Source organism: Monodelphis domestica, chromosome 5, assembly GCF_027887165.1.
Source record: "Monodelphis domestica isolate mMonDom1 chromosome 5, mMonDom1.pri, whole genome shotgun sequence".
NCBI classification, from domain to species: Eukaryota; Metazoa; Chordata; class Mammalia; order Didelphimorphia; family Didelphidae; genus Monodelphis; species Monodelphis domestica.
Window position 1 is genome coordinate 211,824,274 of NC_077231.1, and position 14,831 is coordinate 211,839,104.

Here is a 14,831-nt window from a genome sequence, read left to right on the forward strand (position 1 = left end):
GAATTAGAGAAAGAGTAGGAAAGGAATAATTATGAAGGGCCTCAAGCCAATATGGCCTAGACCTGAGTCTTAAGAGAGAGAATCAGTCAGTCAGTCTTTTAATACTCACCACAAGGTCTGCCTAAACAAGGATTCTAGTGACACCAGGCCAGCTCCATCTCAGCTGACTTCACCAGAGAGCCTTCCAGCCAGAGACTGTTCCAAAGGGTGTGATATGGAAATCACTTTAAAAGACTGATTTATATTAATTTAAGGTCGCCAAGGAATTCAGCTATGTAATTCCTAAATGAAAACTCAAGTCAACAGTCAACCTTTTATGGAGTTTTTAATTACAAACAGGAGGAAGAAAGGTATTAGAGAGAGAGAGAGAGAGAGAGAGAGAGAGAGAGAGAGAGAGAGAGAGAGAGAGAGTGAGAAAGGGGAGAGAAGGGAATAGGGCTTAAATACCCCCTCTGCTTAGGCTGGGCCAAAGGCCCAAGCCCTTAGATAGCTGAGGCAAAGAAAAGAGATCAGTCCCTATCACTCACATGACCAAAATGGAGAAACAGTCTCAGGGGCCTCCACCTCTAGCCTCCTTCAGAGCAAGCCCTCCTCACCCATCTCTCCAGGAGCTCTCCCTCCAGGACCTCTCTCCTCTCAGACTCCTTCAGAGCAAAACCTCTCAGAGCAAAACCTCCTCCTCTTCTCCTCAGACCCCGATATCTTTAAGGAAACAACTAAGTCCCCTCCCCTCAGGTCTCACATCTACCAATCACTGTCAATGTCTCCCCTGTGCCAATGGTGGCTCTAGCTTAACCCAGGACCGCCCAGAGGTCTGTTTCCTTTGCACATGTCTGTTGAAGGTCATATTCTCAAATAATTAAATCTTGATCAATGCTGCAGCCCTTCCTAAATCCTGTTAGACTGAGTAGGGTGGAGATTGGAAGTTCCAAGACCTGGTTCTGTCATTCCAAGTATCTCTATTGTATCAATTCTAAAATCAATCATGACTCAAATAACTTCCTGTTCTATGCTTAAGCATAGGTTCAAAACCCTTTCCATTGTTTAGCAAAAGGTTTCTGTCCTAAAGTAGTCTTAAGTAGGGAGGAGAAGGATCCTCCCATGCCAAGGAGTTTCACATTCCAATAGAGTTCTTACTATCAGTAGGAAATTTTTCAAGTATGAAATTTCCCAATGGGGAAATTTCCAACATTCATAAGTCTAAGAAATTTTAAGGTTTACAAGGGCCTCTCCAGAGCCTCCAGAGGGACAGAGTCCCCTTAGAGGAGCTCCAGGGAGACCTCCTTAGAGATTGTCCTCCAAGAGCTTCCCTTCTCCAGAGCCTCTCTCAAGAGATTCTTCCCAAGGGATCCTCATCAGAGATCCTCCAAAAGGATTTCTCCAAAAGGATATATCCTCAAGAGATTCTGCTTTTTCTTATATAGGGGTTTTTCTCCCATGTCACCTCCCCTAAGTCCCTACATCTACCAATCACTGTAGATGCTTTCCAAAGGACTGCCCATCTGAATTCCTGCTAAGTCGACAAATCTCCTCAGTAAGTCTGAACCAGTGAAAACACAGCTGAGTCAACTAATTTCATTAAGACAAAACTTGCCCAACCCTTTTAGGTACCTAGCATCTCATTGTATCAATTCTAAAAACAGGCCTGGCTCAGAGAACTCCTTGCCCCACCATAAGCATGGATCCAAGTACTTTCTTTGTTTAGCAAGGAGTTTTTTTCCCCTAAAGCAGTCCTAAGTATGGTTGGAGTAGAGGTCCTCCCATTTCTGATCCTGGCGAGTTCTCACATCAAAATGGGGAATGTTTCTTAGTAGGGAATTTGTTCCAATTAAGAATTCCCTGATGGGGAAATTTTTAACATTCACAAGTCTGAGAGATTTCAAGATTTACAATCCCCCCTGATGATCATTGGGAGACTAGTCTCCCCATTGATCATTCAACATAATTTGTAATCCTAAATGTACTTCTAACTATAGATATACACGATATTCAAATTTCTAAGAGGAATTAGAATAGTGAGAGAAGAATAGTAAAGAAAAGAACTCAAAACCAATGTTTTGCTAGGCGCATTGACAGAAAGCCAAATTAGGGGCAGTCCCTTTTGGCATAAATGTGTACATTTACAATAAATGTTCAATCAAAGTTCAGTTCAATCAATCATATCCAAAGTTCATTCTTGATCTTCTTGATGAAGTGTAGGTTTTCTGGCATCTTTCTGCAACAGTTCATTCTCTGGATATAAAAGTTTCAAGCTTCTTTCTTGAAGATCTTTTCTCGAACAAAATCAAAATCTTGAATTTTTATAAAAGTACAATCTTAAACAAAAAATCAAAATTCTTGGATTTTTATAAAATTACAATCTCAAACAAAAAATTCAAAAATTCTTAGATTTTAAATTAAAATACATACATACATACTACTACTACTACTTCTTTGCCTGATAGAATTTAAGCTCCTTGAGAGCAGGGATTGTTTCATTTTGCTATCTTTGTATCTCTGGAACATCGCAGGAATTCTATAAATGCTTGTTAACTGCTTAATCTGTAGCATTGCTACAGAATCCTATTTGGAGCCAGAAGAAGGCTATGGCCATCAAGTAAATGCTGCTAGATTTTCACCGAGAAACCCCAGTCCCAGTGATATTAAGTTACTTACCTAAATCACACAGCCAGTAAATGGAAGAGCCAGGAATCAGAACAGTTCTTCTGATGCCAAACCCAGCAATCTTTCCATTCCACTAAACATGTCTGATTTTTGTGGATGGGTAGGGGAAGGGAGAGTATGGTGAAAAGGAAAATGCCATATTAAGTCTATATTAGAAATCTTATCGTGTCTCAAAGATAGAATGATTTTGAAAACTTGGAGAGGACCAAAACGACATGACTATATTAAAGTCAACGTACAGTGAGTGTGTCCAACTCTGGCTAATCAGACCAATATAATCTGGGAAGGCTCTGCCACAGGCTGGGCATCAAAAGGCTTTGGACACATTGCTTCTGAGCTATTGCAGTTCTGCTTTGCTTATAGAGCACAGTGCCTTCTTCGGTTTAGGCACACCATGCTGAATACTGTGCTGGTTTCATACACCCCACACCTGACAGATACCAAGGTCCTTCAGAGAACTTTGGAGTGTCCTCGAATCCCTTCCTCTGATCTCCATGGGAGCACTTGCCTCATGTATGTTCTCTGTAAAATATAGTCTTTTAGGTAAATGTGTGTTAGACATTTGAACAATGTGCCAGCCCATCAGAATTGTGCCCTCTGCAGTAGAGTTTGAACACTTTAGTACTTGCAATCTGAATCAAGCAAAAGTCAACAAGCATTTATTAGGCATCCACTAAGAGGAAGTCTGCTAAGCATTGATACAAAGAAATGAAAATACACTCCAGCCCTCCAAACAGGATATGTGAAGGAGAAACTGGACACACTCAGAGAGAAGGCATTGATATGAAGGGGAACTGGGAACCCCCTCTTGTGGAAGGGATTTTAATTGAGACTTGAAGCCAAGTTAGCTGGTAGATGGAGACAAGAAAGACAGCATTCTAGGCATGGAGGACAACCAAAGAAAATAAATGAAGGTGGGCACTGAGGTACTTGTGTGAGAAACTGAAAGGAAACTAGGGTTTCCAGAGCATGAAGTAAGTATCAAGGAATAAGGTGTAAGAAGACTGTAGGGTAGGGAAAGTCCTTAGGAAGGGTTTTAGGCAACTCACTTCTCATTTGCAAGTCTCTGTTTCCTCATCTGTCAAATGAAAGGATCAGCAATCTTGAGGATGCCCTCAGACACCCAACTCTCAGTACTATATCTATTAGAAATCCACAGAGAAACAGGGAGTGATGATTATCCTTAGAAATGGGGAATAGAAGGTTACTTTTGCCCAATGTATAGAAAATGTCTCAATTGGGAGGTGGGATGGAGAGAGTATTCTTCCCAAATATCAATGTTCTTTTTCCTCTTGCTTATTCAACCTGAAAACCTCTTGCCCTGTCTTTGTCATTCCATCAACCCAGCCTCTAAGAGAATGAATTTTTTAAGTAAAATAAAAAGAAACAGTCATTGGGTTTGTGTGTTGCCTCCTTGTTTATACATCTCTGTCATTAAAAACTACAGGTTGACACACATGGATGACTACACTATTGTGCTGTCGGTGTGCACTGAATGCTATTTTGCTGAGGTGCTTTATAAGATAATTTCTCTCTTTTAGGCTTTTTTTCCTTTCTTTTATTTATGTTTTCCAACATAATAGGAACTGGTTTGTGTGCAGCTCTGGTAAATCCATCTCTTTGTCTTACAGCTGTGCTTTGAGGAAAGCTGTTAACACTGATTCGTGATGGGCCCAACAACTCCATCAAGCTGAATCCTACTCTCCATCCCTAAACAGCAGTGTTGATCCATACACCTGGGGCCAAGGGAGTGATTAGAGGGGAAAATCCTACCTGGGTAACAGAGATTAAATGGTTGGGAATGGAATGGGGGAAAGAAAGGTGGAGGGAGGAAGTGATGCCCTAACCATGGAGGAGCCTAAGCAGATTCTCCCTGAGGAATTAGGGGGAAGCAGCTCCCCCACTCCCTGAACAGGGACCTGATTTAATTGTTCCTAGGCTAGATACATTTGCTCAGGCTTGAACATGTCCCCACTGAAGCCAAAGATGAAAAATAGGTTCTTCAAGGCTGAATGAAGGTAACCTATAAGCATACAGCTGGTTGAATAAGCAGGAGGCCCTGCTAGAAATTTTGCCAATATTCAATAGTTAAAATGACTTAAGTCAGTCTTCCTGCTATTGTATATGTTTCTCTTTAATCCTTCTGAGTTTCCCTTCCATATCACTAATTTTTCTGGGTTCTGATGGGCAGGGAAAGATAAGCTCCTAGTCAATTCAAATATCTGTGATTCCAGGCCAAAAATGATCATAGCACTAGATAATATTTATATTGTGGCTGCTATGTCTCAGGTGCTATTCTAATTGCTTTATAAACATTATCTCATTTATCCTCAATCCCAAGGGATAGGTATTATTATTATCCCCATTTTACAGTCAAGGAAACTGAGATAAAGCAAAGTAAACAACCTGCTTAAAGGTCACATAGGCAGCAAGTATTTGAGGCTGGGTTTGAACCTACTATCTTTCTGACTCTAGGCGTAGTGCTCTACCTAGTGCAGTGGTGAACCTTTTAGAGATGGAGTGCTATGTCCCTCCCCACCACCACATGCTGGGCATGCCATGCCCCCCCTTACCCCACACAGAGGAGGTAGAAAGCACTCCCATTGTGCTGCTGGGCAGTGAAAAAATGTCATCAGGCATAGTGGAGAGGGGTAGAGGGGAAGCTCCACCCAAGTCCCTTGGCCTTTCTAGTAACAAACTCTTGGTGGGAAGCAGTTGAGAAAGGGTGGCTGCATGCCCACAGAGAGTGCTCTGCATGCCCTCTTTGGCACCTGTGCCATAGGTTCACCCTCACTGATCTAATGGAATTCCTATACCTGCCTCATGAATAAGCAACACTTGGGATGGACCTAGAGACCTTTATCTTTAATAACAACTACAAAAGCCTTTACCTTCTGTCTTACTTAGTATCACTTCTAAGGCAGAAAAGCAGTAAAGGCTAGGCAATTGAGGTTAAATGACTTGATTAGGGTTACACAGTTAAGAATAATCTAAGGCCAGATTTGATGACTTTTCTCTTAATGATAGGAAAAGCTTATCTTGATATCTTTCTCTTAATAAGAAGAAAATTGCATTCTCCTGAGTGGTGAGTTCCTCTCCTAGGTCATCATTTCATGTAGACCCCAGGCCATCTCTTCATTCCTGGCCAAATCTCTCTCCAGATTTTCTCTCTACCTAGTTGCCATCAAGCTTGCCCCTACCTCTGTATCCTCCCTTTCCAGTTTCCCTTTATATATTGAATTCCTCTTAGAATTTAAGCTTCTTAGAGTAGAGACAATCTTGTTTTCTTGTATTTGTTTCTCCAGCAATTAGTTCGGTATCTAGCACAAAGTAAGCACTCAATAAATTCTTTATTAACCATCAGTCCTGCTTCCTGCCCAGTCCCCACATAAACTATTAAGGGCATAAGTCATCATGAAGAAGGGGCCTGCCTTCTTCAATTGTGCCAGCAACAATTGCCTACCAAGCGCTACCAACAGGGAGATAAACATGGGAGCCATCTAGGGAAGCAATTCCCATGGAGAAAGCATAAGCCACCCCCACCAACTGCCACCCCACTAGAGGCAGACTAGCCTAGCTGCAGCAGCAAGGCACCTGAGGGAAAGACAAAAGGCAGCAAGTACCTGCAAGTCAAATCACTGCCATCTCCACCTTGATCATCATCTCCCCTCAGATTTTCACAGAAATAGCCCAGAACCCGAAACCCAAGAACCTGGCAATTGTTCCTGCAGATTCTATAGCAACAGCTATTTTTTAAGGGCTGGGAATACAAAAAAAAAGCAAAAGACAGTTCCTGCCCTTAAGGACCTTACAGTTTAGTTTAGACCCAGAAAAGAAAGTCTTTGCCGCCAAAGTCCTTGACACTGTTAAATGGTTCGACCTCAGAAACTGATATGATGTTATTAGTGTAAATAGTATTGAAGAGTCAATACCATCTGTTTTGCCATACCCTAGGAATCATGGGACTTTTCCATTTGACTTGCAGCTAAAGATTTCCATCTGGTATCTCTCCAATGAGAACTTCTTGAGAGTAAGAGCTGTCCTTAACACAGTGCTTGGCATATAGTAAGCACTTAATATATATTTATTCATTCATTCATTTATCCATCTCTTTCAATTAGGTATAGCATTTTGCTCTTACAAAGCCCTTCAAACAACCAAAAAATAATTTATTAAGTACCACCTATTTATCAGGCACTGTGCTTATAGTTAGGTACACAAAGCTGAAATGGTTTCTGGCCTCAGGGAGTTTAGATTTGATCAGGAGAAACTGTATGCAGATGCAAATAAATATAAATCATAAATGAAGTAAATACAATATAATTTTGGAAAGAGGAAGAGGAATATGCAACTAGGTTTATCAGGAGAGATCATATATAGGAGGTAGCTTTTGAGCTCAGCTTTGAAGGAAATTTGGGATTCATGAAGCAAAAGTAGGAAGGGATGGCATTTAAGACAAAGGGCACTGTCATTACAAATGCTAATAAGCCAGGAAGTGGAATGTCATGCATAAAGAAAGACAAGAAGTAGAGCAACTATGTAGTTCAGTGGATAGAGAGGGTCAGACCTGGGTTGGAATATGACCTCAGATACTTCCTGGTGTGTGACCCTGGGCAAGTCACTTACCCCCACCTGCCTCGCCTTTACCACTCTTCCTCCTTAAAACCAACACTAACTATCAGTCCTAAGACAGAAGGGAAGGGTTAAAAAAATGAAAGATAAGAAGGCCAATTTGGCTAGACTCTAGGAAATGATGTGTTGGTGAAGCTGGGAACTGATCCACCATTCTGGAGGGCAATTTGGAACTATGAACTGTGCATAACTTTTGATGTGGTAATACCACTACAGGGTCTGTATCCCAAAGAGACAAAAAAAAAAATGGGGGGAGGGGAACAACATACTTGTGCAAAACTATTTATAGCAACTCTTTTCAGAATTGGAACTTGAGGGGATGTCCATCATTTGGAGAATGGCTGAACAAATCGCAGTACCCATTGGTGATGGAATACTATTGTGCTATAAAGAATAAGAACAGGATGATTTCAGAAAAGGCTGGAAAGATCTGCATGAAATAACGCAGTGAAATGGGCAGAACCAGGAGAGCCTTGTACACAGTAACAGCAATATTGTATGATCAACTGTGAAAACTATAAAAATCTACTCTCAGCAATGCAATGATCTGAGACAATTCTGAAGGGCTTTTGACAAACAATGCTATCCACCTCCACAGAAAGAACTGTTGATGTCAGACAGATGCAGATCAAAGCATACTATCTTGTACATCAGGGTATTTATGGTTTTATTTGGGGAAGTGTGTTTTGCATGATCATAGACATAAAATTTTTAAAAATTTAAAATTTAAAAGGGGGGGAATTAGGGGAAAAATGGGAAAATAGATTGGAGTAAAGCTGTAAAGGGTTTCAAATACCCAATGATGAGTTTGTATCTGATTCTAGGGCCACTATAATTTGTTGAACAAGAAAATAACACAATCAGACCTATGTTTTCAGAATATTACCTTGGCAATTATAAGATCAAGCCAATAAGCAGTGACTAAGTGGTTTACTATGGACTAGGCACTGTGCTAAATGATAAAAGCATAACAACAACCAGAAAACAAAAACAGTCCCAGTCCTCAATGAGCTTCTATTCCAGTGGGAAGAGATGACAATATAAGAGGAAGCTGAAAACTTAGGGGAAGGAGAAACTAATGGGATATGGTTGGAAAAGTCCTTAGAATTAGGAGCATAGCCTGGAATGGAACTGAAGGTGTGACTGGCCTTGGCATCCACATTAAAATGGAAGCTCTGGGAGGAACCAGTTAATCAGAGGAAGAAGCCACAGATGGGAAAGGTATTTCAGTGTGAAAAGTCTAGAAGAGTGAACTTCCAAGATGTGCTTTTCTGTATCATGATGGAGAAAATTCCAGGAATCAGGGATGCAGAAAGGAAGAGATTTGAGGGGAAAAGATCCAGTAGGAGGCTACTGCAATATAATATAGGTGAGAAGTGGCTCAGGACTGAACTGGGCTTATGGTGTGTGACTGGGGAAAAAGAGAGATGAATATGAGAGATGTTGTGGAGGTAAATTGTCAAGATTTGACAATTGACCCAATAAGAAGAATGAAGAAGAGTGAGGTCTGTGTTTGTTTTGTTTTTGTCTGTTTAAAATAACAACAACAACAACAAACACCTTACCTTCTGTCTTAGAATTTTTACTAAGTATTGGTTCCAAGGTAAAGAGCAATAAATGTTAAGCAATGTTGTTAAGTGACTTATTCAGGGTCACATAGCTAGAAAGTGTCCAAGGCCATATTTGAACCCAGGATCTCCTATCTCTGGACCTGGCTTTTAATCACTGAGCCACCTAGCTGCCCCTAAGACTTTTTCTTTTTAAAGAAAGAACCAGTCACCCAAATATTTAAGAGAATTGAAACTCACTAGAAGTGTTTTGAACATGAACTATTGATGTTAATAAAACAACAATAAGAATGAGTAAGCACCTGCTATGTGCCAGGCACTGTGCTAAGCACTAGGGATACAAAAAGAAGGAAAAGAAAGTCCCTTCCCTTAGGGAGCTCACAATCTAATACAGGAGACCTCATGCAAATAGACACCAAGCAAGGATTATTGGGAAATAATTTAAAAAGGGAAATCACTGGAATTAAGAAGGGTTGGGGAAGGCTTCCAGTAAAAGATAGAGAACTTTATCAACCATCCTGTAAAGTCAGTAGTGCAACATACGAGGGAGACAGATTAAGTCAGTTGCTCAAGATGACAAAAAGAGTGAATGGCAGCAATGATTTTCAAACCTGAGTTAACTGATGCCAAATTCAAACCTCTTCCCCCCACACTATGCCATTCATCAAGAGACAAATCAGATCTCAGGATTCTAGATCTAAAGCGGGGAAGGATCTCCAAGGCAGTCCAGGATCATTAAGGGACTTACCTAAAGTCACATAGGCAGAACTGGGATTTGAAACCAGATCCTCTGACCACCACTGAGTGGTGTAGTGGGTAGAATGCTGAGCCTGGAGTCAGGGAGACTCATCTTTCCAAATTCAAATTTACCCTCAGACACCTATTGGCTGTCTAACACAGGGTGAGTCACTTAATCCTGTTAGCCTCAGTTTCTTCATCTGTAAAACAAGTTGGAGACGGAAATGGCAAACTCCAAATTTGGTCACAAAGAGTCAAATATGACTGAAACAACAACCACCTCTGATTCCTGAACTAATTATTTTTCCAGTGTCCCAATACTGGACTGCCTCTATCACTTCCTCAGAACAGTTACATTCCATTATAGGCAGCATAATAGGTTGAGGTTGACTGTCTTCAAAACAAAGAAAAATTCTTTGTTTCTGTGTACACATTTAAATCTTCCCTTAGCCACTAACTCCCTGTGGGATTCTGCTTAATCCACAGGACTAGAGTTTAGGAAAAGTGATAGCATTGGTAGAGAGAGTCACCCCAATGGGTCTTGCTATTAGGTCATGGATTTAAAGCTAGAGGGACCTTATAGTCTACCTAGTCTATCCCCCTCATTTTTTACACAAAGATATTGAAGCTCCTGAGGGGATAAGTGAACACAAGTGAAAGAGCAGAATTTGAACCGGGAACCTCTGACTCTCAGTACAGAGGCCTTTCCACCATGCTTCCTCCAGGCTCTCTCATCTTTACAGCTATATTCAAATACAGATAGAAAGATTACATCTAAAATAAAGAACCATCATGTCCTTGCAGGTGTAGACACAAATTGAAATCTTGACGGGCACTAATTCTCCCAATTTGGTCAAAATGAAATTAGAACTGTTAGTTCCAAAAGGCAGCCTAGAGCTTATCTAATCTTATTTTTACAGATGATTACACTGAGATCCAGAATGGGTTAAATGATTGACATTGCTTGACCACTGATATCTCTCCCCAATTTTACTCCCTCTACCAGTGAAATATGGTGAAGTCTTGTGATGCTCTAATTCCAAAGGGCACTAAGAATGAAATGGCCTAAAAGTCATCACTCATCGTACATTGATCACTTCTCTGATACCAGAAAAAGTGTCCCCTGAGATTAAAAGAGGACTGCAGAAGCCATGCCAATCCCCAGAGAAACAGCTGTATTTGTGAGTGGGAAGTACAGAATTCACAAAGAGGAAGCATCAGAAAGGAGGGATCAACCCCTCCACACTACAGAGTTGAGGTTCTCCAACATAGGCGTTCTTGAAATCTTGTTTCCTAGAACATCCACTCTGAAGAAATCAGTCTGCATGCTGAGGAGGTAAGGCTAGTATACATGATTACTAAGAAGGGGCAGTGTTGGCTTGCTGGATCTTGTAAGGAATGCTCTCTTATTGTGTTGGCAGCAGAAGAGAAATCACAGCTTGGCAACAATTGGGGTGTAGGATAGTTTGCTTACTTATGGCATACAGTATCAAAACACATGAGGGTTTAGCCACTCTATACCATAGCCAGAGTTCCCTGTCAAGGTGTTCATCAAGCCTATCTCTGATGCTTTTAGTGAGAGAGTAGCTACAAAGACTAAAACTGAGGTTGGATGTAGAATGGTCTTTACCAATTCTTTGCTCTAATATTAAGTGTTCGAATCTCCATGGTCTGGGGATGCTGACTTGCTCTAAGGACAACTTAACATCCATTTATTATTGTTGATGTAATAACACATTTCTCCATCAATATTTGTTTAGTTGCCAAGGAAATGACATTCAGCATGTCAAGGGTGGGCTGGATTTCCTGACCCATCCTCCTAAATCCACTCATGCATCTCTTAGATCAGACTGCTTTCAGGACAACTGTTCGTATGGCCCATCTAGCAACATTCTGGATTGTGAGGAAATTATTGATCACTGACATTTACACAGCATTTTAAAGTTTGCAAAGTACTTTTGAGGCTCAAAATGACCCTTCATAGTAGTAGATAGCATCAAGAGATATTAGAATCCCCAACTTTGCAGATGAGGAAATTGAATCTCAGTATGTGACTTCTCCATCCATAATCACAAAGCTAGTACATTTTGAAGCAGCATTAGATCGCAGGTATTCGTGACTTTCAAAGCAGGACTTAATCCACTACATCCTGACAGAAGGAACAGAGTGCTGGACCTGGACTCAAGAAAACTCATCTTCCTGGGTCCAATTCAGCCTGAGACACTTATTAGCTGCGTGACCCTGGGAAAGTTATTTAACCCGATTTGCTTTGGCTTCCTCAAAATGAGCTAGAGAAGGAAATGGCAAACCGCTCCAATAAATGGGGTCACAAAGAGTCAGACGCAACTGAATAACAACATCCCACTCTCTCCTTCCCTCACAACCCTAGCTGTTAGTGCCTTCCTCCCCTATTCATCTTGTATATATTTCATGTGTTTATTTACATACATGTCTCGCCTGATAGATTATAAACTCTTTTGAAGCAAAAGCTATTTCATTTCCTGTCTTTTTAAACCTTGGAACCTAGGACAGTACCAGGCACATAGTAAGGACTTAATAAATGCTTTAATATTACTTGTTGGACGGATAGATGGAAATATCATATATTGAGGGATGTAGCATCCTGCCATTTCCTGGCTATCTGAAAATCTTTGTCCTTTAAAAGACCTCTGAAACCAAGTTTGGAAGATTTTTTTTTTTCAAATTCAAATCCACTCATATTTAAGGATTTTTTAACTTAAGTTTTAACATATCTTGCCATTTGTAAGCTGTATTTGGTGCTAGAAAAACACAATTTCCTGCTTCAGGATATCCAATAGCCCTAAATAATTATTGTTTAAGATAAAAGCAAGTTAATCTAACATAGAGACATAATATCCCTTCAAATACAAGCTTTATAAGCTTAAGGGGGAAAGTATTTATAATGGGGTATAATGGGTTTCTCGAAACACAAAAATAGCACAGGACATTTTGCGAAACCTCAAATGCCATATTCTCAGCCCCTATTTAATCAATAGGTCCTATTTTCAATTCTCCTTGGCTAATGGAGCTCCAGACTTACAGGGTATTGTGATTGTGCTTCTATCACAGTATAAAAGGGGATAGAAAGGAGAGACAAATAAAAGATGAAACCATAAGAACACATAACTAATGGAGAACTGTGACCCAGATGTTCTCCATATCCACTAAGAACAAAACTTAATTAGCTTTAATACCAATGGAAGACGTTTAGGTTTGATTTCAAGAAACACTTTTAATACTGTTTTGTATTAGGAATTAATAGATTTTCATATAATTTTGTATTGGGAATTACTAAGCAAGATATTGACTTTTCTTTCTGGAACATCTTTTTTTTTTAACATTATTTTACTTGGTCATTTCCAAACATTATTCAATGGAAACAAAAATCATTTTCTTTTCCTTCCCCCCCCCCACATCCCCCATAGCTAACGCGCGATTCCACTGGGTATCACATGTGTCCTTGATTCGAACCCATTTCCATGTTGTTGGTATTTGCATTAGAGTGTTCATTTAGAGTCTCTCCTCAGTTATATCCCCTCAACCCCTGTAGTCAAGCAGTTGCTTTTCCTCGGTGTTTTTACTCCCACAGTTTATCCTCTGCTTGTGGATAGTGTTTTTTCTCCTAGATCCCTGCAGATTGTTCAGGGACATTACACCGCCACTAATGGAGAAGTCCATTACATTTGATTGTACCACACAGTGTATCAGTCTCTGTGTACAATGTTTTCCTGGTTCTGCTCCTTTCGCTCTGCATCACTTCCTGGAGGTTGTTCTAGTCTCCATGAAATTCCTCCACTTTATTATTCCTTTGAGCACAATAGTATTCCATCACCAACATATACCACAATTTGTTCAGCCATTCTCCAATTGAAGGGCATCCCCTCATTTTCCAATTTTTGGCCACCACAAAGAGTGCAGCTATGAATATTCTTGTGCAAGTCTTTTTCCTTATTATCTCTTTGGGGTACAAACCCAGTGGTGCTATGGCTGGATCAGAGGGCAGACATTCTTTTATCACCCTTTGGGCATAGTTCCAAATTGCCCTCCAGAATGGTTGGATCAATTCACAACTCCACCAGCAATGCATTAATGTTTCAACTTTGCCACATCCCCTCCAGCATTCATTACTTTCCTTTGCTGTCATATTAGCCAATCTGCTAGGTGTGAGGTGATACCTCAGAGTTGTTTTGATTTGCATCTCTCTGATTATAAGAGATTTAGAACACTTTTTCATGTGCTTATTAATAGTTTTGATTTCTTTATCTGAAAACTGCCTATTCATGTCCCTTGCCCATTTATCAATTGGAGAATGGCTTGATTTTTTGTACAATTGATTTAGCTCTTTGTAAATTTGAGTTATTAAACCTTTGTCAGAGGTTTTTATGAAGATTATTTCCCAATTTGTTGCTTCCTTTCTGATTTTAGTTACATTGGTTTTGTTTATACAAAAACCTTTTAATTTGATGTAGTCAAAATTATTTATTTTACATTTTGTGACTCTTTCTAAGTCTTGCTTGGTTTTGAAATCTTTCCCTTCCCAAAGGTCTGACATGTATACTATTCTGTCTGGAACGTCTTTAGAAAGAAGAGGAATGCCTAGGATTGCTCAGAATCATTATTGCCAGTTCTCTCCTTTGAAGGGACAAATATCCTGTAGACATAAATATTTGACAATTTCTCTCTTCTTTGGTTCCAAGTATGGTCACTGTCTAACCTAAAACTTCCAGAATCACAAAATCCAATAGGGGCTTCAGAAGTCAGAGGTCTCAAGTCCTTGAATTCCACTACCATGTCCCCATTTATCATCTCTGTTTAGTGTTTGGCATTGGATGAGCAAGTATCCTCACTATGCAGGCATTATTAAAGTGGCACCAATCTCTGTTCAGAGACCTCTGACCTTGAAGCCTGTGCCTAAGGATTCACAGATAAAGGGCCAACTTCACATATAAGAGCTATTTAAAAATTAAAATGTCATACTATGTTTAGTTCAAAAAGACATTTAGGCTTAAAATACAATTTTCCCAAGAGAAAAGTACTTCCTGGCTCCTACACTCTCAAAGATGGGAAGGTATCCAAGCTTTAGCAAAAGAACAACGAGCATCAGCTTGAGTTATTGAACATCTTACCTCATATACAGAAGTATAAAACAATAGTTGACAATGACAATGCTTTCAAGTTTGCTAATTGTTCTGCATATTTTATTTCATT

At 40.0% G+C, this 14,831-nt stretch overlaps 1 protein-coding gene across 2 annotated transcripts in view; it reads right to left on the reverse strand.

Moving 5' to 3' along the window:
- The window catches only part of DGKI (diacylglycerol kinase iota), a 623,490-nt gene that overhangs the window by 565,413 nt on the left and 43,246 nt on the right, over positions 1–14,831 (reverse strand). The gene's annotated exons all lie outside the window — the stretch shown is intronic.